We start from the raw sequence: 23,788 nt of genomic DNA on the forward strand, positions 1-23,788 counted from the left end.
TAATCATACTTCAACCCCTCCTCCTGCTACAGAACCTGCTCCTTCACCAGACGATGATCATACTTCAACTCCTGCTCCTGCTACAGATCCTGCTCCTTCTCCAGGTAATGATCTTACTTCAACCCCTGTTTTTCCTACAGAACTTCCTCCTTCTCCAGATGATGGTCATCCTTCAACTCCAGCCCCTGCTATAGATCCTCCTCCTTCTACAGATGATGATCATACTTCAACCCCTGCTCCTGCCACAGATGCTGCGCTTTCTCCAGGTACTGATCTTACTTCAACCCCTGTTTTTCCTACATATCTTCCTCCTTCTCCAGATCATGGTCATACTTCAACTCCTGCCCTGCTACAGATCCTGCTCCTTCTCGAGATAATTATCTTGCTTCAAACCCTGTTTTTCCTACAGAACTTCCTCCTTCTACAGATCATAATCACACTTCAACCCCTGCTCCTGCTACAGATCCTGCTCCTTCACCAGACGATGATCATACTTCAACTGCTGCCCCTGCTATAGATCCTGTTCCTGCTGCAGATCATGCGCCTTCTCCAGGTAACGATCATACCTCAACCCCTGCTCCTGCTACAGATACTGTTTCTTCTCCAAGTAATGATCATATTTCAACCCCTGCTCCTGCTACAGATCCTGCTCCATCTCCAGATCATGATCATACTTCAACTCCTGTTCCTCCTACAGATCCTGCCTCTTCTCCACATCATAATCATACTTCAACCCCTCCTCCTGCTACAGAACCTGCTCCTTCTCCAGGTAATGATCTTACTTCAACCCCTGTTTTTCCTACAGAACTTCCTTCTTCTCCAGATGATGGTCATCCTTCAACTCCAGCCCCTGCTATAGATCCTCCTCCTTCTACAGATGATGATCATACTTCAACCCCTGCTCCTGCCACAGATGCTGCGCTTTCTCCAGGTACTGATCTTACTTCAACCCCTGTTCTTCCTACATATCTTCCTCCTTCTCCAGATCATAATTATACTTCAAACCCTACTCCTGCTACAGATCCTCCTCCTTCTCCAGATCATGTTCACACTCCAACTCCTGGCCCTGCAACATATCCCGCCTCTTATCCAGATCATGATCATATTGAAAAAAAACCTGTTCCTGCTTAATATCTTCCTCCTTCTCAAGATCAGTATCATACTTCAACTCCTGCAACTGCTACAGATCCTGCTCCTTCTCCAGGTAATAATCATATTTCAACCCCTGTTCCTGCTACAGATCCTCCTCCTTCTCCAGATCATAATCATACTCCAACCCCTATTCCTGCTACAGATACTGCTTCTCCTCCAGGTAATGATCCTATTTCAACCCCTGTTCCTGCTACAGATCCTCCTCTTCTCCAGCTCCTTATCCAGGCCCCGATTTCTCGAAACAAACTTCAGTTAAAAAACACACTTAAGTCTGAGTTTTTACTCAAATTTGAGAAAACTCAGCAAAATGCATTTCTCAAACCAAACTCAGTTCAATTTTCGACTCAAACTGAGTTTACAACTTGAGTTAGGTAGGAAGGTAACTTAAGTTTTTTTGTCGGTCATAAAATGGCGGTGTTGAATAGACGTAGGCGTCGTAGGCAGAAACAAATATCAACATTGTCGAGGGGATTAGTCGACAGACAAAATCCTCTTGAGTTCATGGAACCCGAGGAGTTATTCAGGAGGTTCCGTTTCCGTGCGGAGAGCATTTTATTTATTGTCTCCCTTGTTTGTGAGAAACTTGAACGGTGCTCCAACCGAAGCAGCCCATTACCTGTTTTAACGCAGGTACTTGTCGCCCTGCGTTTCCTGGCCACTGGATCTTTTTATTCTTTGATCGCGGATTCATATTCGATTATTTCAACTTCTTCGGTGTTTCGGTCAGTCAGAGATGTATGCACTTGTCTGATCGAACATCTCCGGCATTTTGTATGTATGCCAACTGGACAAGATGCAGACAAGATCAAGAAAATGTTCTTCAAAATTGCAGGTGAGTGTGTTTGAAAGCGATTCCTCTTCAACTCGCCTCTGCAGTGGTGTTATTGATTACTAGGTCAAATAAGGGGGAGCTACTCTAATTCTTGTCATTTCTATATAAAAAACCTTTCCCTTTCTAAAACGAACAGCTATCATCACGACATAAATCTGGAAATTCTGACGAAAACTTCCAATAAAAATTACGTTTATCATATTTTAACATATACACTTTAAATTTCCAATACCTTTTGTAAAATGCATAAAAATAAACGCCTTCAATCGTTTAAAAAATCAAATTGTAATGAAATATTTTATAAAATATAATCAAAGATAATTACCGTAACAGCCAACTCAAAAATTCTTGACATAATGTTATTTAAAATCGGCAATATATTCCTGATAATAACAATAATTTATCAATAATGAATCTTTAAAATGATACATATAATTTAATTTTTCAGGTTTCCCCAATGTTCTGGGCTGCTTAGATGGAACCTTCATCCGCATTATAGCACCCTCAAGGAATGAAGTCGATTATTTGAATCGTAAAGGATTTCACTCACTCAATGTTCAGGTAATAATATTATGTTTATGACACTTAATAATTGTTATTGCCAGTAGCTAAAATCACTTATGTTCACATACGTTTTATGTTTCATGAAATGTATGAAATGAATGTATAGAATCTATATTTTAAAATTCACAAATCACTGCCTACACAGTGGCAGCCAAAATATGAATCATACCATTTCAATTATTCTTTTGTTCTAATTTCAATCAATCTGTTTACTGACCAGTGACATGCACAGTTTTGTGCTTATAAATGTATTGAACTGACCTATTAATTCTATCACTTATCAGATGATATGCGATGCCAACTACAAGTTCATCAATTGTGTTGTAAAGTGGCCAGGGAGTGTCCATGACAGCCGCATCTTCCGGGACAGTAAAATCAGCGTTGCTTTTGAAAATGGTGTGAGTTCATAATTCATCTTTAATCTGACATGGTTTGAACTGTAAATTATACCAAATGACAAAACTTTTAAGGACAAAGTTCATTTACAGAACCAATAATATTTATTGCTGAGGGGAAGGGGTAAACAGCCTTTTGAAATGATTATTTTTTTTAAATGTATTATGATGGTTCCAAGACAATTGGTTATTGCATCACTGTTAAATCAGTAAAAAAATCATTTTCTGCATGTCATGATCAAATGTCACCAGAAAGAATCACAAACATTCTGATCTGCTTCATTTTATAGGAACATACAAGGGCTTTCTTATTGGAGACTCGGGATATCCATGCAAGTCTTACTGAATGACACCTTTCCTCACAACCTCATGCCGGGCTGAAGAAAGATATAACAGAAGTCACTGCAGAACTAGAGTTTTAGTCGAACAGTGTTTTGGAATTTTAAAACGAAGATTTTCTTGCTTACACAGTGGATTAAGAACAACACCTCAAAATGCTTGTAAAAATATAACTGCCTGTGTGATTCTACATAATATTGGTATTGATAGAAAAGATATAATAAATGTTGATCATGATGATATTGACACGAATAAAAATTTCATTGTCCATGTTGCTGATGAATGGACAGGTAGCAATGTTCGTAAAAACTTGTACCAGCAGTTTTTCAGCTAAATGTTTGTAATATGAAATACTTTAAGTGGGAAGGTGGCAAGGGATTGGCTTGTTCAATTTTCTCTAGATTATCAATGTAAATTGCAACTGACATTTACTGACCTATGCATAAATGCATTGATGCTATCTGTATTTGATGTAGCTCCCAACTGTTTTGATACATAGTTGCTTGTATTTGTGGTCAAAAGAATTTTGCTATTAACAATTTGTTTGATAATGCTGGTTAATATCTGGTATCTTCCTGCTTCTTCTAATACTTGTGTACAGGTAAACAGGAGCTGTTAGACAGCCCAGGTATAGTCAGGGATGAGTGACTTTGCTAGTTAGACAAAGTAGGTATGTGGATCCGTCAATGTTACTGTCAATAGGAATGCATGAAAATAATAATAATAATAATAATAATAATAATGACATAGTTTATTAATGTGTCATGTGTACATAATACACCTGGCCATTACTGGCCTAAAAGACACTCCTAAAATTGTACAATCAATGAAATACATAAATAAAACATTATAACTAATAATATCTTTATATGTATACAGCAACCCCACCACCTACCCCCCGCCCCACTCCACAGACACACAGACACATATTCTCACGCAAATTCAACCTAGACACCAGTTCACACAGCTTAGCACACCCCCTCCACCTTCCCCCATATACATGTCCCAGATCAGCGAGTCACATTCAGTATAATTCCTTAAATTCCAAATTGTTTTTTCCAAAAGGCAAATTTTCTTGTATTATTTATTTATATATCTTAGCAATTAACATAGCTATTGACATAATTATTAATTCTTATTATAATATAAATTATTATTCTCTTGAAACTTTACTACACATCTATCTTCATGTTCTTCATTTTGTACTTTCATTTCATTTTACTCTTCTTCTAATGTTACACATTTCTTTCTTAATATTAGTATTTCCAGCTCTAACTTTTCCTTCTCTAATTTGGCAATGATGTTTTTGGATCTTGGAGGATTCCCTGTTTGTCAATCACAAGATCCAGTTGCACCGGGCAATCTGAAAGAATAATAATTCATCCAAATTCATAAATTGCTTATCCATGTTTCCACTGTATTTTTATGAGTGAGTGAGTTTGGTTTTACGCCGCTTTTAGCAGTATTCCAGCAAGATCATGACGAGGGACACCAGAAATGGGCCTCACACATTGTACCAATGTCGGGATTCGAACCCGGGTCTTCTGCGTGATGAGCTAACGCTATACCACTAGGATAACCTAACGCCCCATATTTTTATGAGTTTGGTTTAAATCATGATGAGTATCTGTTGATGAATTAACACTTATATCAGAAATATATTTGCATTTAATCATACATAAATGCTGAACCAGGTTTTTTTCATTGACACATGTACCTTTATTGCACAAAAATGCGCTATGTGCTGCTGTTTTCTCTAGGAAGTTATTCAATTCAATTTTTAGTACAAAGCTGACATATGTGTAAACACATGAAATCCGACATGTACATTATTTAGAACTTACTAGTACTGGGCTCATTTGACAACATGTCCATGCCCAACCCCAGATCCTCTGATGCAGTTGTTGCAAATAGAGTTCCACTGAAATCTGAAACATTCATGAACAAAATCATTATAGCCATTCTCTTTGTTTATATGTTTGTTGTGTATTTATTTTAAGGACTCTATTATTGTAATGTATGCAGTGAACATGAAATAGCTATAAGACTAATTATGTATTTTCATTATCATTTTTTGAATTGTCAACATATTTTATCACATTATCACATTGACTCATAAGCATCTGTGATGAGTGTTTAATTTATTTTTTTCAATTGTTTTCATAATTATAATTCATTAAATTTTTATAAAAGTAGTGATATACTTGATATATATATTAAGCATGTGCATATTTATTATACCTTCAGTGTCAAAGCCATCTAGCAAACCCTGCAGGGTAGGTCGATCTTGTAGATTTTCAATGATCAACGTCTCTGCAAATGAGGGCGAGACTGGCTTTGGCCCACCACCAGTTTTGGGACGTCTGATGGCATCAGATTTGTCTTTGGCTGAAGACAAATCACCATATAACTTATTACATCTGCTTGTGATGACATTATTGATTTACCTTTTGTAAATAACATACTGAAATTAACATACTGAAATGACGATGACAACAATGTTATTGTTTTCTTATTGAGTAAGTTCTGTTATTATTTATTCATTGTTTTAATTCCTGTCAGATATTTTGATTATGCTGGCCTTCAGCTGCATTGATGTACTTGTATCTGTTAATTAGTTTTCATATGCTGATACTTGTATAGACTGTAAATGTCGAACCTCTTTGTTTCAGATTGGCATACTGTTTTTTTGCCTCCTCAACTGTTCTTTTCACCTCTCCCGATTTTCTGTTAAAATAGAAATACAGACCATCATGATAATGTTACTCAAGTGATGAAATTAAATATTTTCCATGACCTCACACTCAACAAACTGCCTGTTTATTTTTATGATATATGCAACAATTGGTTGTCTTACTGACTTACCACTAATGGTGTTTTCAATGCCTCCAATTTTCACCTACCCACCTATCAACAGGTAGGACAGACATATAGACATGTTTCTTCATTATCATGGACCCAATGGCAAAAAAATTAAATACTCGTATTATACATAACTATCATATAACTGTTTGTCCAGTGTCAAGTCACTGTAATTGTGTCAATGTTACATAAGTGTGAATTACATTTTAATGTATACAATACCAATATGCTGGAGTATGTCAAATGTATGCATCCATGTACCTGTCTTCATTCATGGTATTTCAGTTGTTTCCTAATGTTACATTTAGTGTGACATACCATTAATTAAAAGAGTAAAGGTGTCCCAATGACATCAAAATTTAAATACCAAAAATAAAAACATGTTTTGCACTTAAATAATATGTTATTGCAACATTTATTAATAATAAGGATATTAATACAAGAACATTGCATCACAAAATACAAATACATGCAGTGAATAATGATTTTTGATGTGTTTGCTTTCGACCGGAATCGAACCGATGTCTAAAGATTAATCTTTAAGACTACCATTCAGAAGCTTCATTACATCTAACTTAAATATTATAAATAAACACTTTGTTATCATAAACATCCAAGTATGAACCCATCACACATGTTAAAATAATACATGTGTGAACCCATCACACATGTTAAAATAATGCATGTGTGAACCCATCACACATGTTAAAATAATACATGTGTGAACCCATCACACTTGTTAAAATAATACATGTGTGAACCCATCACACATGTTAAAATAATACATGTGTGAACCCATCACACATGTTAAAATAATACATGTGTGAACCCATCACACATGTTAAAATAATACATGTGTGAACCCATCACACTTGTTAAAATAATACATGTGTGAACCCATCACACATGTTAAAATAATACATGTGTGAACCCATCACACATGTTAAAATAATACATGTGTGAACCCATCACACTTGTTGAAATAATAAATGTGTGAACCCATCACACTTGTTGAAATAATAAATGCGTGAACCCATCACACTTGTTGAAATAATAAATGCGTGAACCCATCACACTAGTTAAATTAATAATTAAATGTGCGAATCCATTGCACTTGCTAAAATAATAAATGTATGCAAATCTAACTCACTGCAAAGGACGCTGAACCCAATACTTCTCAGTCCTGCTTCAGACATGAATGGGAGCAGAGCACAAGCACTTTTTGCAAATATTTCAGTACCTACCTCATGATGATTCTTAGCCAGAGATGAATCACAATTGCAAATATGTACTTGTGTTTTCAAAAATTCATTTATCTACTGAGACATATCTCACTCCTAAAACAGTCCAGTAAAAATTACAGAAACGTATGTATTATTATTAATATCTTATTATTATCATTGTTATTAGAGCGGAAATACAGTACACCCCAATCACGACCCTCATGCAGCTAAAGCCTTTTTAGGTTTTCCTGATGACAAGGCCCAGATATACCTGAAACTTCCAAACTTACTTTCATCCACTTTAACATGCCACAAATATGATATTTCGGTTATAACTGTTCTTCCCGTCTCTGAGTTCCCGACTTCTCTTTAGCCAAACCTTCGTGTTTGCAGTGAAATCGAGACAGTAAACAAGGTGTGAATGATGATGGTACGCTTTAAATATAATATCGCGGTGATTAATTTATAGTGGATCGTAACGGCGAATGCTTACTAACACAGTAACTATGTAATACGAAAAAAATGTTTAAAATTCATGATTCAACTATGACACATACACTGGTATTGATCGATGCTGATTTTCTTTAGGCCCTATCCAATATTCGGTAAACAAAGCTTCCCGTCATTGGCGACTCAAGGGCGGGCAACTCTAAATCATCTCGCTATGGCTATTTTGGTGTGATACGTGTGGATTATGTGTTTTTCATCACTTCCGTTTTTGGATTATGCATATTCAGTATGCATATGACCTCGGCTGCATGGGTCATGCGACAATGCCTAAAAAATTGACTGGAGGTAGGGACTTTTCCACTTCAAAAACATTCCAGAAAATATCATCAAAAGAGTTAACGTGTGTATACTTGTAAGTAGTCGTTACATACCGCAACCAGTCCTGTATTCGATCATGCGATGAACTATCGTACTTAGATTTGCATAAGTAAACAGTCGACAGGTGTGTGGATTACGAGATTTGCCGACACCGCGATAATAGAGTCATACTATAACAACTGCAACTATGTCACTTACGCATTTAGGGCATTCACCACCTCCTCCCATGCAGGCTTGTTCTTTGATTTTTCCTCCCTTCTGCGTGCCGCATCCTTTAAATTTTCCAAACAGTCGATGTTGAATTTGGTTCACATTGTCAATTAGTAAAATTCGCTCTTCTTCAGTCCAATTCGGCCTCCGTTTGCTCTCAGCCATCGCGGATATGTTAGCAGAGGACAAAACGTAACATCACGCGCATCCGTGTTTACATTGGAAACGGAAGTCAAATCTCGCGCCAAGGCCGCTTACATCGCATAAAAAAACAGAGATCGAACTTAAGTGCTGAGTTTTGGCTGAGTTTGATTCGAGAAATGCAGTTGAGTAAAAAACTCAGCTGAGTTTTTTTTGCAAACTCAGTTTGAGATTTGAGTAAAAACTTAATTTTGTTTCGAGAAATCGGGGCCAGATCATGATCATACTTCAACCCCTGCTCCTGCTACAGATCCTGCTCCTTCACCAGACGATGATCATACTTCAACTCCTGCTCCTGCTACAGGTCCTGCTCCTTCTCCAGATAATTTTCTTACTTCCACCCCTGTTTTTCCTACATATCTTCCTCCTTCTCCAGATCATGGTCATACTTCAACTCAAGCCCTGCTACAGATCCTGCTCCTTCTCCAGATAATTTTCTTACTTCAACCCCTGTTTTTCCTACAGAACTTCCTTCTTCTCCAGATGATGGTCATCCTTCAACTCCAGCCCCTGCTATAGATCCTCCTCCTTCTACAGATGATGATCATACTTCAACCCCTGCTCCTGCCACAGATGCTGCGCTTTCTCCAGGTACTGATCTTACTTCAACCCCTGTTCTTCCTACATATCTTCCTCCTTCTCCAGATCATGGTCATACTTCAATGCTACTCCTGCTACATATGTCGTTCCTTCTCCCGGTAATTATCATACTTCAACCCATGGTCCTTCTCCAGATCATAATTATACTTCAAACCCTACTCCTGCTACAGATCCTCCTCCTTCTCCAGATCATGTTCACACTCCAACTCCTGGCCCTGCAACATATCCCGCCTCTTATCCAGATCATGATCATATTGAAAAAAAACCTGTTCCTGCTTAATATCTTCCTCCTTCTCAAGATCAGTATCATACTTCAACTCCTGCAACTGCTACAGATCCTGCTCCTTCTCCAGGTAATAATCATATTTCAACCCCTGTTCCTGCTACAGATCCTCCTCCTTCTCCAGATCATAATCATACTCCAACCCCAACTCCTGCTACAGATACTGCTTCTCCTCCAGGTAATGATCCTATTTCAACCCCTGTTCCTGCTACAGATCCTCCTCTTCTCCAGCTCCTTCTCCAGGCCCCGATTTCTCGAAACAAACTTCAGTTAAAAAACACACTTAAGTCTGAGTTTTTACTCAAATTTGAGAAAACTCAGCAAAATGCATTTCTCAAACCAAACTCAGTTCAATTTTCGACTCAAACTGAGTTTACAACTTGAGTTAGGTAGGAATGTAACTTAAGTTTTTTTGTCGGTCATAAAATGGCGGTGTTGAATAGACGTAGGCGTCGTAGGCAGAAACAAATATCAACATTGTCGAGGGGATTAGTCGACAGATGCCATTCCTTCTACAGATGATGATCACACTTCAACCCCTGCTCCTGCTACAGATCTTGCTTCTTCACCAGACGATGACCATACTTCAACTCCTGCTCCTGCTATATATCCTGCTGCTGCTGCAGATCATGCGCCTTCTCCAGGTAACGATCATACTTCAACCCCTGCTCCTGCTACAGCTACTGTTTCTTCTCCAGGTAATGATCATATTTCAACCCCTGTTCCTGCTACAGATCCTCCTTCTTCTCCAGATCATAATTCTATCCTAACCCCTGCACCTGCTACAGATACTGCGCCTTCTCCAGATGATAATCATACTTCATCCCCTGCTCCTGCTACAGATCCTGCTCCTTCTCCAGGTAACGATCATACTTCAACCCCTGCTCCTGCTACAGATACTACTTCTTCTCCAGTTAATGATCATATTTCAACCCCTGTTCCTGCTACAGATCCTCCTTCTTCTCAAGATCATGACCGTACTTCAGCTCCTGTTCCTCCTACAGATCCTGCTCCTTCTCCACATCATGATCATACTTCATCCCCTGCTCCTGCTACAGATACTGTTTCTTCTCCAGGTAACGATCATACTTCAACCCCTGCTCCTGCTACAGATACTGTTTCTTCTCCAGGTAATGATCGTATTTCAACCCCTGTTTCCTGCTACATATCCTCCTCCTTCTCCATATCATAATTATATCCTAACCCCTGCACCTGCTACATATCCTGCTCCTTCTCCAGGTAATGATCATACTTCAACCCCTGCTCCTGCTATAGATCCTGCTCCTTCTCCAGGTAATAATCATACTTCAACCCCTGCTGCAGCTACAGACCCTGCTCCTGCGCCAAGTAATGATCTTACTTGAATCCCTGCTCCTGCTATAGATCCTCCTTCTCCAGATCATGATCATACTCCAACATCTGCTCCAGGTTCAGATCCTGCTCCTTCACCCGTGAAGAAGCCGGGGTAGAATAGTTCTTCAGCAACCCATATTTGCCGTAAAAGGCGACTAGGCTTGTCGTAAAAGGCGACTAATGGGATCGATTGGTTGATACATGTCATCGATCCCAATTGCGTGGACCGATGCTCGTGATATAAGTCACTGGATTGTTTTGTCCAGACTTGATTATTTACAGACCCCTGGCATATAGCTTGAATATTGCTGAGTGTGGCGTTGAACAACAAAACACCCAACAACCAACCAATTCTAACACCTTCCCCTGCCCATGATGCTTTCAGCAGGGTCATCATTGATGTGCCTAAAACTTAGTCAGGAAATCAGTACATTCTTACTAACATGTGTCTTCCACAAGGTGTCCAGAGGATATACCTTCACGTAAAATTACATCTCAGGTTAATTTCAATACACTGGTAAAGTTCTTCACCATGGTTTGTTTGCCTAAGACTATACAGTCAGATCAGGGCTGTAATGTTTATGTCAGGTGTTTTCCAACAGGCAATGCACCAGTTAGTCATGACTTAGGTTAAATCTTATGCATATTACCTTGAATCTCAAGGGGCATAAGAGGGATTTCATCACACTCTTAAGAATGATAAGGACTTACTGTTTTGAGACTGAGAAGGAATGGGATGAAGACATTCATGTGATGTTGTTTGCTGTAAAGGAGTCAGTTCAGGAGTCCCAAGGTTTCAGTTCTTTTGCCCTTGTCTTTGGCCATACTGTTCGTGGACCTTTAAAGCATTTAAAGGAGCACTGGCTTAATGGCAGGTCTAAAATGAGTTTGTTTAAGTATGCTCATCATTTCGGGCTAGGTTTTGTGGATAACTTGAAGGAATCCCAGGACTAAATGAAAGTACATAATGAAAAAGGTCTCTCGTGACATGAAGTCTTAGTGTTTTTGCCAATACCTGGTCCACCATTGCTAAGTACCACGGTCCATATCTTACTGACAGAAAAGTCAGGGACGCTGACTGTGTTGTACAAACACCAGATCATCGTAAAAAGATACAGCTTTGTCATGTCAATATGATTAGAAAGTATCATGAAAGAAATGACAATGTACCCGCTCAGTCAGCTGCCATTGTTTCACCTGTGGACATATAATGATACTGATGAGAACTGTGACTTTGTACATTTCTAAAACTTATCCAATTCTAAGAACCGATGACTCATAAACAAAATCGATAATGCCAAGTATGTAAGCAAGTTTGACCTAATGAAGGGGTATTTGCAGATTCTGTCGACTGAGCGTGCCAAGAAGGTATCAGCTTTTGTGACTGCAGATGGACTCAATATGGACCAATATTAAGTGGTGCCTTTTGGGCTCAAGAATGCTCCAGCCACCTTCAAGCATCTCATTAATGACATTACAGTCAGTCTTGATAGTGTCAAGGCCTACATGCAAGATGTCATGAATTATTCGATGGAGTTGGACAAACACCTGAAGAGGAGCCGTGCTTCTTCAAGAGACTCAGTGAAGTTGACTGTAAATTTAGTGAAAAGTGAATTTGCACAGGCACATGTACAATCTTTAGGTCATGTCATAGGCCAGGGTCAGGTCCAGGCCATACAAGCCAAGGCTATTTCAAATTTGCAAGTTCCACAAAACAAAAAGTAACGTATGCGACTTCTGGTTACTACCGTATATTTTTGCATATCAAAGGCAAAGACAATGTTTGTCTTGTGTTGGGTGAAAGTGATCAATTCTGACTACATACATGATTTGCATTGTTTGTAAACATTTGTCATAATTATCATGTATCATGTTTATTATTATTTACTGTAATTAGCAGTTTTGTACTTTTTGTAGCAAGGAAAGTTCTCACTGACAACTTCCATCATATTATATTTTGCAATTGAATAGTGTACTACCACTCTATTGTTCACTGCCATTGTAATTGCTGGGCAGTAAGTTGTATTGATTTGTAAACTGAATTTGTTATAAATTTGTTTATTGAATACCGCTTGTTGGTTGTTTGTTGGTTTCACACTAAGTTGTTTTATGTATAGCTTTCTAGATAATGACATTGCTTCAATTTGTGAATCGACACATAACACAAAAATACACCTATCCAGAGGTTGGATGATGAAGGATCCAAAGGAACACAAAGTTGAACCGGCTTTCATGACTGGGTACAAATATCAAATGACAAATTTAAAGGAGACGAAACCCAAAACATTGTTAATGACTTTAGTGAAAATAAAGCACGAACAAAACAGAAGGACTTGCTTCCTTTTTCAACATACAGGAAACACTGTTTTTGACCTTACACAGAAATATTACTGACAGATCTTTGGGAGCAGACACGTTGGATTGCCTTACTTCCTACAAAGACCATAATTTCTTTTATGAATGTCGCCGTGAAAGTGATATTATTCCTACTGAGACTGAACAAGATGGAGGACTAAAAAGACCAGTATTGTGGCATTTACAGGGCAAATCCCTTTTAAGACCTGGTCTTGGTCCAGGACAGGGTGTGATCAAATGTGTTTATTTTGTCTTTTGACATAATTAATGACACAACGACTTACATGGAAGCATTTACAGGGCCTGAACTGGCCATCGTTGGGGGAATGAGCTGGAACCCTAATATATATTACTACTGTTGTAAATGCTGACATCATCATAAAAAGCAAGTTAACATCTAACGTAAAATTGACAATATTTTGTGATGAGAGAAAGATCTATATTAATAGAAAATACATTTACACTGTATACAAACCTGTAGACATTTTGCTTGGGGTAGAAGCATAGCCCTTGACCTTCGTCGTCAATTTATTGACACAAATAGGAATGTGACTGCAGATTGCGTTTCTACAGATGTACCCTTGCACAGAACTGCTGTCAAGTAGAACAAAATACACAGTTTCTTATACACACCTTGTCTATTATTCTATGATTCCATGATGAAACAAGCCACGAGTCAATGCAAGAAACACCCAAAAGTGTGTTTCTTCAACACAATCAACAGAACCAAACATGTTGCTGATTTAAAGACTCGAAAAGTTGAGATTTTCTTCTACTTCATCTCAACCAAAGATTGCATGGATACCATATAATACATGGCCCATAAGTACCCCGTAAACAGATCAACTAGGACCATGTGCAAGGAGCACAGTACCCACACCCTTGTGTGCAGCCATTGCTACACATAAAGCCTTCTGCTAGGCTATTTGGGGCAACATTAAATGCAAGGGTGTAACAGGGGCTTCTAGGCCAAGGGTAACAGGATAAGGATGGTAAAAGAGTAACAGGGGAGCAGCTTCTGATGCTGTGGGACTTGAATTTTGAACATCAAGGTCAGTCTCCAAAGTTGACTCAAAGTCAGCTCTATCAGATCATAAACTTACAACCCAAACCACAGCAAAACACAAAGTCAAAGCCAACCCCAAAGACTTCAAAATAAGAAAACTCCAAGAAGCCATCAACATCCAAAGACTCTAACTATAAATCAACAGTGATCAAGTCTATTACATACCCTCTGCATACAATCAGCTCGTCAAAGACCCCAATCAGTCCTGTTGTTTATATTACTGGCTTCACCCGTTTGTTTCTATACTCAACAACAAAAGTTCCTATGACACCAATATTTTTGTGTATTTTTCAATCAAGTAATGTTTGGTTTTCAATATTGTAGTACACGTATGGAATCAAGTCACAAAAACGCAACTGCTACAGAAACGCATGCATTCCATCCAAATGTTGACTTTTATGCAAGCCCAATGCATCTCATGAACGGCACATATGATCATGTTAGTTCAGGTTCGAGCGGGAAATCTCGCTATTAAGATAATTACAATGCCAAGACAAACTGCGGAGGTCCAAGAAACGGTTCTCACGACCTGCATGTATGATCATGTTAATTCTGGTTCAAGTTTATTATGACTGGATAAATGTTTCATGTTATAATGCGACTATAAAGTCAGTAGGACTACCATTAACATTTGAATATATTTTGCATTTACAAGTGGGCAGAGACGAAAAGGCTGGGTGTGGTTTTGAAATGGCAATTCATTTAACAAGAGAAACCACATCTTCTTAAAAAGACATTATTCTCTGGACAAAGTGAAGTCTTTATATTAGTCAGGGGCATGTGACAGTCCCAAAAGAAAATCAAATTCGTTGTATCTAATGCTTTGACACCAGATCATGTAACCGGATCTTTCAGTGAATGTGCCTTTGAGATCATATGAATTTAAAGTGCTATTTGGTACATTACAAAGAGTTTTTAAATGCTTTCAAAAGCGACTGTCGTCAACTACACGGATACATGCCACGCCGACAGCAACCGATCCACGGCAACAGTGTCTAGACTCACAGTGATATTAGATTTTTGTGAATGAGCCTTTATATGTTGAATGAGGTTTCTGTTTTTGCTGCGCGTCCTTACAGTCTCAGCCTCCTCTTATTTTAAATCTCAGTAGGTATCTGTTTCCCCGATATTTCATGGACACGGGAACGTTGTCACTTGTTGTTCCAACACATGATATGTATGTAATGGAGCATAGGAAGAATGGTCTTGTACTTTGATAAGTTAAGCAAGAACTTTAGACATGGCAATTAACACATAATCTATGTGTCATAATCTCTAGGCTCCAACTAAAACAAAACACATAGCTCATACGGAGCTGAATACATTTTTTCCCCTTCAACTACTGCAGTGTCTGTCTTGATACAGAGCTCAGTGTCTCAGTGAATCATGATTGACTCACAATGGGAGTTTTGCCTTGTGAAAACCACCCTGACTAGATCTGTGCATTGTATCGTACGTGACATTCTACTGGGGAATTACGGGGAAATCATTCATTCATTAAGACCTCTTCTTAATGACGAATACATACACATCCACTAGATAATTAATTGGTGTCAATGTATGTGACATAATTATATTTCATTAATTTCATTATCAAAGAAACATAGGTTGTGATATTTAAAGTTTAAATTTGTCATTCAGTCGGCATGGAGCGTTATTCGTACAGGTGCGTTGGCTATTTAAACCCAGTATGGAACGTTAGTCATTACCAACATAACATAAGGTGTGTTATATTCCGAACTGGCACAGATGAATTTGTTCTTCTGAGTCGGTTTGGAACGTTATTTGTACAGGTGCATTGGTTATTTAAACTCAGTATGGAGCATTAGTCATTACCAACATAACATAAGGTGTGTTATATTCGTATTAAAAACCTATTGGCTATAAGTTTCTGCACATGAATTCACACTGCCTATACTTGTTATGCTGCATCATAAGAACATGTGGCCCTGTGCGTCTGCCGCCTAATACATTAATATATGCCACACACGTTAAAACCTTATAGTGATTAATTATTGATTATATTCCGTATAGTCATAGTAGTCATAGTTACATAAGGAGAAGAAAACATTTCCCGCGCGTCGGTCGCGATATTTGTCCCACACAGGAGACACCGTCTCTAAGCGGTACCTTATGCAGTAGCCTTACATAACAGTCATGCCTTTGCACTGGGAGAGCGGTATTCTAATACATGCATTAGTAACCTAACGCCAATATTAATGAATTGTTCTGCTATATTTTTCAGCTTTATATTCAGTGAGAAGTGATTACAGTTACAGACTGAGATTTTATTATGATGTCATTATGTCATGACGTCACAATGCAATACAGTTACAGATTATATCGAATCGTATGATTAATTTGTGAATTTCATTATATATGTGCTACTGTACACAAGTGAATCTCACCATATATCTACAAAATATGTGAGACTTACACCGACTTAATTTATAGAATCTTCTGAGTAATATATTTGCCAGTGACGCCTCTAAAGCCTTAGATGGGGAATACATGGCTAGGTAATGAAACAAAGTGTTTGAACGAGATGACGGCGGTTGGAAACATGTAAACAATACAAAATGCACTGTAGGAATATGTAATCAGACCAATAACAATGGCAAGAAATTCCCAACTGTAAAATTATGTAATTCGTTATTTCAGTTCAGTAGATGTTTATATTCATTACAATATTTATATACTCAACAACAAAAGTTCCTGTGACGCCAATATTTTAGTGTATTTTTCAAGCAAGTAAAGTTTGGTTTTCAATATTGTAGTACATGTATGGAATCAATTCACAAAAACGCAAACGGTACAGAAAAGCATGCATTCCATACCAAAGTTGACTTTTATGCAAGCCCCATGCATTTCACTACCCAAAAATGGGTATAAAAACATGTGCGTTAACGGGATTCCATATGCATTGTTTAGCATCGTGCTGACAACAACCACTCAGAAAAAAAACACAATTACGCAATTATTTAACATTACAAAATGCCACTCCTGTCCGAAAATGAGCGTCTGCGAGCCATTGGTATGCTTGAAGCAGGATCGAGTCAATGTGATGTTGCAGGACAATTTAACGTCCACAGAAACACAGATACCATTTGGAGTTTATGGCAACGTTGGCAACAGACGAATGCAGTCAGAGACCATCCTCGGAGTGGCAGGCCACGCGTAACCAATAATCGACAAGACAACTGGATTCGAACAACACATTTACGAAATCGATTCCAGCTAGCAAAAGTGACTGCAAGAAGCATCCCTGGCCTTCGACGAATATCTTAACATATAAATATCGTCGCCGCCTCAGATGTGCAGGGATTGTCGCCAGAAGACCCGCCAGACGTCCCATTTGACAGGAAAACACCGTCAAGCACGTCTACAGTGGAGCAGACAGCGTCCTCGCTGAACTGCCATGCAGTGGGGACGGGTTCTATTCACTGACGAGTCTCGTTTTCAACTCAGCCACAGCGATGGACGGATTCGAGTGTACCGACGTCGAGGCTAACGTTACGTCAATCATTGAGTAATTGAAGAAGATTGGTTCGGGGGCGGCAGCGTTATGGTATGGGGTGGGATTACAGCAACACAGAGGACCCGTTTGATAGTGGTAGAGGGAAATCTCAATGGACAGCGCTACCGCGACGAGATCATCGGCCCTGTTGTTCTACCGTTTTTGCGTCGTCATGGCCCAGCCTTCAACGTCAACTACGTGTTCGACAGACACTCCAGGAACTTCAAAACATGCTCCAGCAGATATGGACAGATATCCCACAGGACTTTGTGCGACGCCTGGTCCATTCCATGAGACAAAGATGTGTTGCTTGCATGGCAACCAGAGGTGGACACACGCGCTATTGATCTGTAAATTGACAGTTTGGCATGTCCTTTTTTTTTATGAAATCACACATTTTCGGAAGTCAGTATGGCAAATTAAATGATTTGAACACTTACAGGAGTTTTTATCTGTTGCAAACCGAAATTGGTTCAGATTTGGTAAAAAACATAACTTTGCATTAAATCTTATTCAATGTCACAGGAACTTTTGTTGTTCAGTATATTAATGGCTTCTCCACTCCAGTGTAACTACATCCCAATCTACTCTACTGTGTACACACTTGTCAAAAATGAAACAAACAGGAGTGAAGACTGCTCTCCAGATCAATAAATAGTAAACAGTTGTCGAAAAATAGTAAACTGTGTATTTTCTATTGAATTTGAATCTATTTCAGAATGTTTTGGATGATAGCTTACCATATTTTGCATATTTTGTTTCGATGTGTTATGCAGTACGTGCTTCCGGTTTCAGAAATGATAGCTAAAATTGCAAGATTTTGATTATTGTTCGTAAACTGCATTATTTTGCTATTGAATGGTTTTCCTAGAATGTATATCAGTTCAGAATTTGCGTATCATCCAATATTTGTCATTATTTGCAGTGTTTGTTGACTTTGTTCAACTGAACAAATCGCGAGCCAAAACGTATAACTGTGAAAACTATAACGTAACAACATCTATTTAGTGCCAAACTGATTTGACATGGATAACTTCCATCAATCCTGAGCAGACGCAGACTGTTGATCCAATACCAGCTGCGCAGATATCTGAACCTTTACCTCCTATGACATCTACCACATCAGCCTTCAAATCAAGTCCACAGCATGACTCCGTGCCATTAGCACAGTCTGAACGAGAACGAAAAGTCAAATGTAAAAAACAAATGTAAAATAGACTCTACTTCATGGCGGAAAAAACAGAATCGGAGACCAACAAAAGGATCAGATGATCCTGTCAAACTTTTTAATAAATTTGGATCTCTTGAAGAGATGGATGTTTCTGACAGCAACCATCGTAGAACTTCAAGCTTGTCGCCTACAAGAAATGGGCGAGGAAGATCTCCAATCAATCCCCCTAAGAGATGAATACTTCTCAATCATTGATTCAGTGGAATTGTAGAGGATTAAAAACAAATTTTAACGATTTACAACTATTGGTCCAGGAATTCAAACCATCTGCATTCTGTCTGCAAGCAAACGGATTAAATTGACTTACGTCAGTACAACTCCTACCATTGTTTTTCTCCTCCAGGTGATAGGGCTACTGGAGGCTCTTCTATCTTGGTGAGGCAGGGAGTGATCCACAGCCCTGTCTCACTAAACGTCAACCTTCAAGCTGTTGCTGTACGGCTTACATTACACGCGACTTGTACACTGTGCTCTTTGTATGTCCCACCTTCTTTCAATCTGCAACAATCGGATCTTCAGGCGTTATATGATCAACTACCTAAACCATGTATCATCATGGGCCACCTAAATGGGCACAACCCGCTCTGGGGTGGTAGACATACAAACTCTAAGGGGAAAAACCTGGAAGAGTTTATTTCAAATAATGATTTATTTATCTCGAACGATGATTCACACACCTATTTTCACCCTGGTAGTGGTACATACTCTTCACTTGATTTGACACTAACAGATTCCAGATTGTATAATGAATTTGAATGGTCAGTCTATGATGACCTGTGTGGAAGTGATCACTTTCCAACAATACTTTCACCTGTTCATCCAGCTGATGTTCCGCCTTTGTCACGATTTAATTTTACGAAGGCCAACTGGTCTTTGTTTGAAACGTTATGCAGAAGCACACTAAAAGCCGATTTATTTGTTAATGTTACTGACCCTATTCAATTGTATTCTGATGATATAACAAAAATTGCTGGTCAATGTATTCCAAAATCCTCTACAAATCCACATATACGGAAACCATGGTACACTGATGACTGTAAACAAGCTAGAAAAGCAAGGAAGAAGGCAGAAAAAATATTTCTGCAAACAGCCTACGGATCATAATTTAAACACATTTAAGATATCAAATGGTAAAGCCCATCGCATATTTAGGCAAACTAAAAGCCAATCTTGTCAAACCTATGTATCTAAAATTAATTCAAGAACTCCTATGTCCAAAGTTTGGAATATGGTGCAAAAAGTTGAAGGGAAAGGTTCAAGATCTAGTGTTCACCATCTAAAGGAAGGTGACACATTGCTTACGAATACATCTTATACACAGGAACTCGATATTGCTCTTTGTAAAAATATACGCCCCCTATACTACATAAAAGACAAGGAGCGTCACCCACCATAATGGAATGTTTGTTTACATTGTTGTGAAAACGATATCTCGGTTTCACAAACCTTGTTTTCTACTCACGTACAAGGGCTGTCAGTTCGTCAAGTCAGTCTAATATTCAATACTGCATTGATCTGGGTACTCGACCTGGTTTACTAACAACGATGGCTGACAACACTGCTGAAAGTGGGGTCTCCCGCGGTCAGCCACGGGACGACCTACTCGAACCTTTCCGAAGACCTCCGGAAACCTAGGATCACTACATCATCAAGGAATAAATACGATTCCTACCTTTAACCTTTTTGTCAGCGGATATTATCGTGATAGATATTCTCAAAGGACCTAAATAATTTATCCAAGTACATGAACCTGTCTTGTTTTCTGTTTTTTTAATGAGAAAATACCTTGTAAACTCGCGAGTCGGGTGACCCTGATCTTTTCGTTAGCGGAAGTATTTTACTGAAACGGGCTTAAATAGCAACGAGTTATCTGATTAGTCGAAAATAATTTCGCCTAAACAACATATAAAATGCGGGAATTTCGAAATACGTTTGCTTTTCACTGTCAACTTCACTGAAAACACAGAATGGCATCTGAAAACTATTTCACATGGTAAGTATGCTTTTTTTTAAAGAAAATTATCATCATTTACTACTTCAAGTATAAAGTAGTGACTGTCAAATATTTTATTCCACATATTCTTAACTGGTTAAATCCTCTCTGGTATATATCTAGCACAGGAACTCGATATTGCTCTTTGTAAAAATATACGACCCCTATACTACATCAAAGTCAACTCGATATTGCTCTTTGTAAAAATATACGACCACTATACTACATAAAAGTCTTTTATGTAGTATAGGGGGCGTATATTTTTACAAAGAGCAATATCGAGCTCCTGTGTGTCACCCTCCGCCATTTTACTATAAGAAAGACCGGTTGCTAAGCATCAAGGACAGTTAACTCTAATCCTCACTCGGCTGAGTTGGTGAGTGTTTCGGTGACCCAATCGCATGATATGGTAAATACAATCGAAACTATCGATATTCCTAACTGAAATCGATACTATTGATCGAAAACTGATTTAACAATCGATTTGTTGACTTTAAGTGCTTACCAATAGCAATATATCGATATTTCGATTTATCGTGACACCTCTAACCTCAGAACGAAGAACTGATATCATCTAAACATGTAATTTGTACACAGAGAATCGTTACATATCATTTCCTGTCTATTCATGCTTGAACAAGGAGCGGACATGTATGTTGTAATCGTTGCAACGGCTAACGTCACATCTTTCATCAAGTCAGCTCTATTTACATTAGCATTATTTTACATTATTCTCTTTAGAAGAAGCTGACAAGGGTTCCAGTTTGCTATTATTTCAAGGATAGCGTTGTGATGAGGAAATGGAGGACGCGAGAGGACTGCTGATAACGAATGAAAGGTTTTCCATCAAAGTGTTCTTCCAAATTCATATCGAAAGCATATTTTGAGTTTGACACATGAGTGAGTGAGTGAGTTAAAGTTTAACGTCACATCGGCATTATTTCAGCTATATCGTGACAAGAATAAGTACTATATACAAATTAAATATATGTAGATAGTATAAAAACCTGTCGTCGAAGGACAGTAAAATAACTAGATTTGTCACAGATTTGATTTAAAACGAGCAGATAATCATAAAAATATAACACCATACATAACAGTACACGATACAAATGTGCTGTTGATCGCCATCCACTGAAGGTAGATCACCATACTAGGGTCCATGGGGACTTACAGTGCCTTTGCTACCTACATGGACCCCAGCAGGATTTACACCATCCCTTCAGTCGCTGGCGATTGTTCTAAGTTTTAGGCACAATTAAAATGACCAACATTCTACGTCTAAAAGCGTAGTAGAAGTAAATATTCTTTGAATGACAGGGACTAACGATATCCTTTCAGGGGGACAATAATTTTACAGTACTTTAACCCCCTTCGAGGATCTTGCCATTGACAATCTCCGATAGATCATAATTCTACCAGTTCTAAAAAGCTATTTATTTATACAAAACATATTAACAAAACGTATGATACAATTTTATTTCTTTTAAAAAATCAATAATTAAATGAGAACTAATCGTAGTAAAAAGATCCTTTATTGATGAAACCTTGAAATATTTATCCCTTGTGATGGAAACAACAACACAATCAAGCAGGACATGTTTGACGGTGATTCTCTCATCACAAGAGATGCAGAACGGAAGATCCTCACCTTTACCCGATAGTTGGTTTAATTTGATGTAATGTATTGATACCTACTTGCGTGTCCCACTCCTTTTGCATACGAACTCTGATGTAACAGGTTTGTAATCACTGTAAGGAATGAGAAGTGGTGTCACAGATTTGTTGAGTGCTTCTTTAGTAGCAGCATCAGCCATTATGTTACCAATGATTCCAACGTGGCTGAGTAACCAACAAAAGACGATGTCAAATTGGCCAGTAGCAAGTTTATTATATAATTCAATAATTTGGATTAAAAGTAGATGTTTATATGATATATTTTTGATAGCCTGAAGACACGAAAGAAAGTCTGAAAAAAATACAAATTGCTTATGCTTAGATTGTTTACCAATATATTTTAGAGCTGTTAAAATGGCATGGGATTCGGCTGTGAAAATTGAACTATGATCTGGGGGTCGTGAAGACATAGTCCTGGATCCAATGACAGTGGCGCTGGCAACCGTGTCACCATTCTTGGATCCATCTGTGAATATAGTTTTGTAAGTTTTATATGTGTTCCGCAACTGATTAATTTCTTGTTGGTAGAGTGAGTGAGTGAGTGAGTGAGTGAGTGAATTAGTGAGTGAGTGAGTGAGTGAGTGAGTGAGTGAGTGAGTGAGTGAGTGAGTGAGTGAGTGAGTGAGTGAGTGAGTGAGTGATTGAGTGAGTGAGTATGGTTTTACGCCGCTTTTAGCAATATTCCAGCAATATCACGGCGGGGGAAACCAGAAATGGGCTTCACACATTGTACCCATGTCGGGAATCGAACCCGGGTCTTCGGCGTGACGAGCGAACGCTTTAACCACCAGGCTACCCGACCGCCCTCTTGTTGGTAAAATAGTTGGTTGGTTTCGGATTTCTTAAGTTAAGTTAATGACAGGTCAACCTCTGGCTGTAACAACTCAAAAGCTGAGTTGGAGCTATAGTTTTAAGATCAATATAAGCAGCAGAAATAGCAGGTTCGTAGACCGAGTGGAGGAATAAGGGACTGCTTTTTATGGTATATGACATCACAGAGAGGATGAAAAACGAAATCATATGCAGGATTACTTTGATTTGAATACAGTTTTGTAAGATATTGTAATGCGAGATTGATCCGACGTTGATTAAGCGATGGCTCATCAG

The 23,788-nt window shown here is 38.4% G+C and overlaps 2 pseudogenes; one reads left to right on the forward strand and one right to left on the reverse strand.

Moving 5' to 3' along the window:
- The first annotated feature begins 1,560 nt into the window (after window positions 1-1,560).
- On the forward strand, window positions 1,561-3,616 carry LOC124113475 (annotated as a pseudogene).
- Window positions 3,617-5,385: 1,769 nt separating this feature from the next.
- LOC125380898 lies at window positions 5,386-8,570 on the reverse strand (annotated as a pseudogene).
- Window positions 8,571-23,788: the final 15,218 nt, after the last annotated feature.

This window comes from Haliotis rufescens, unplaced genomic scaffold, assembly GCF_023055435.1.
Source record: "Haliotis rufescens isolate VD_foot unplaced genomic scaffold, xgHalRufe1.0.p SCAF_16, whole genome shotgun sequence".
Classification (NCBI taxonomy): Eukaryota; Metazoa; Mollusca; class Gastropoda; order Lepetellida; family Haliotidae; genus Haliotis; species Haliotis rufescens.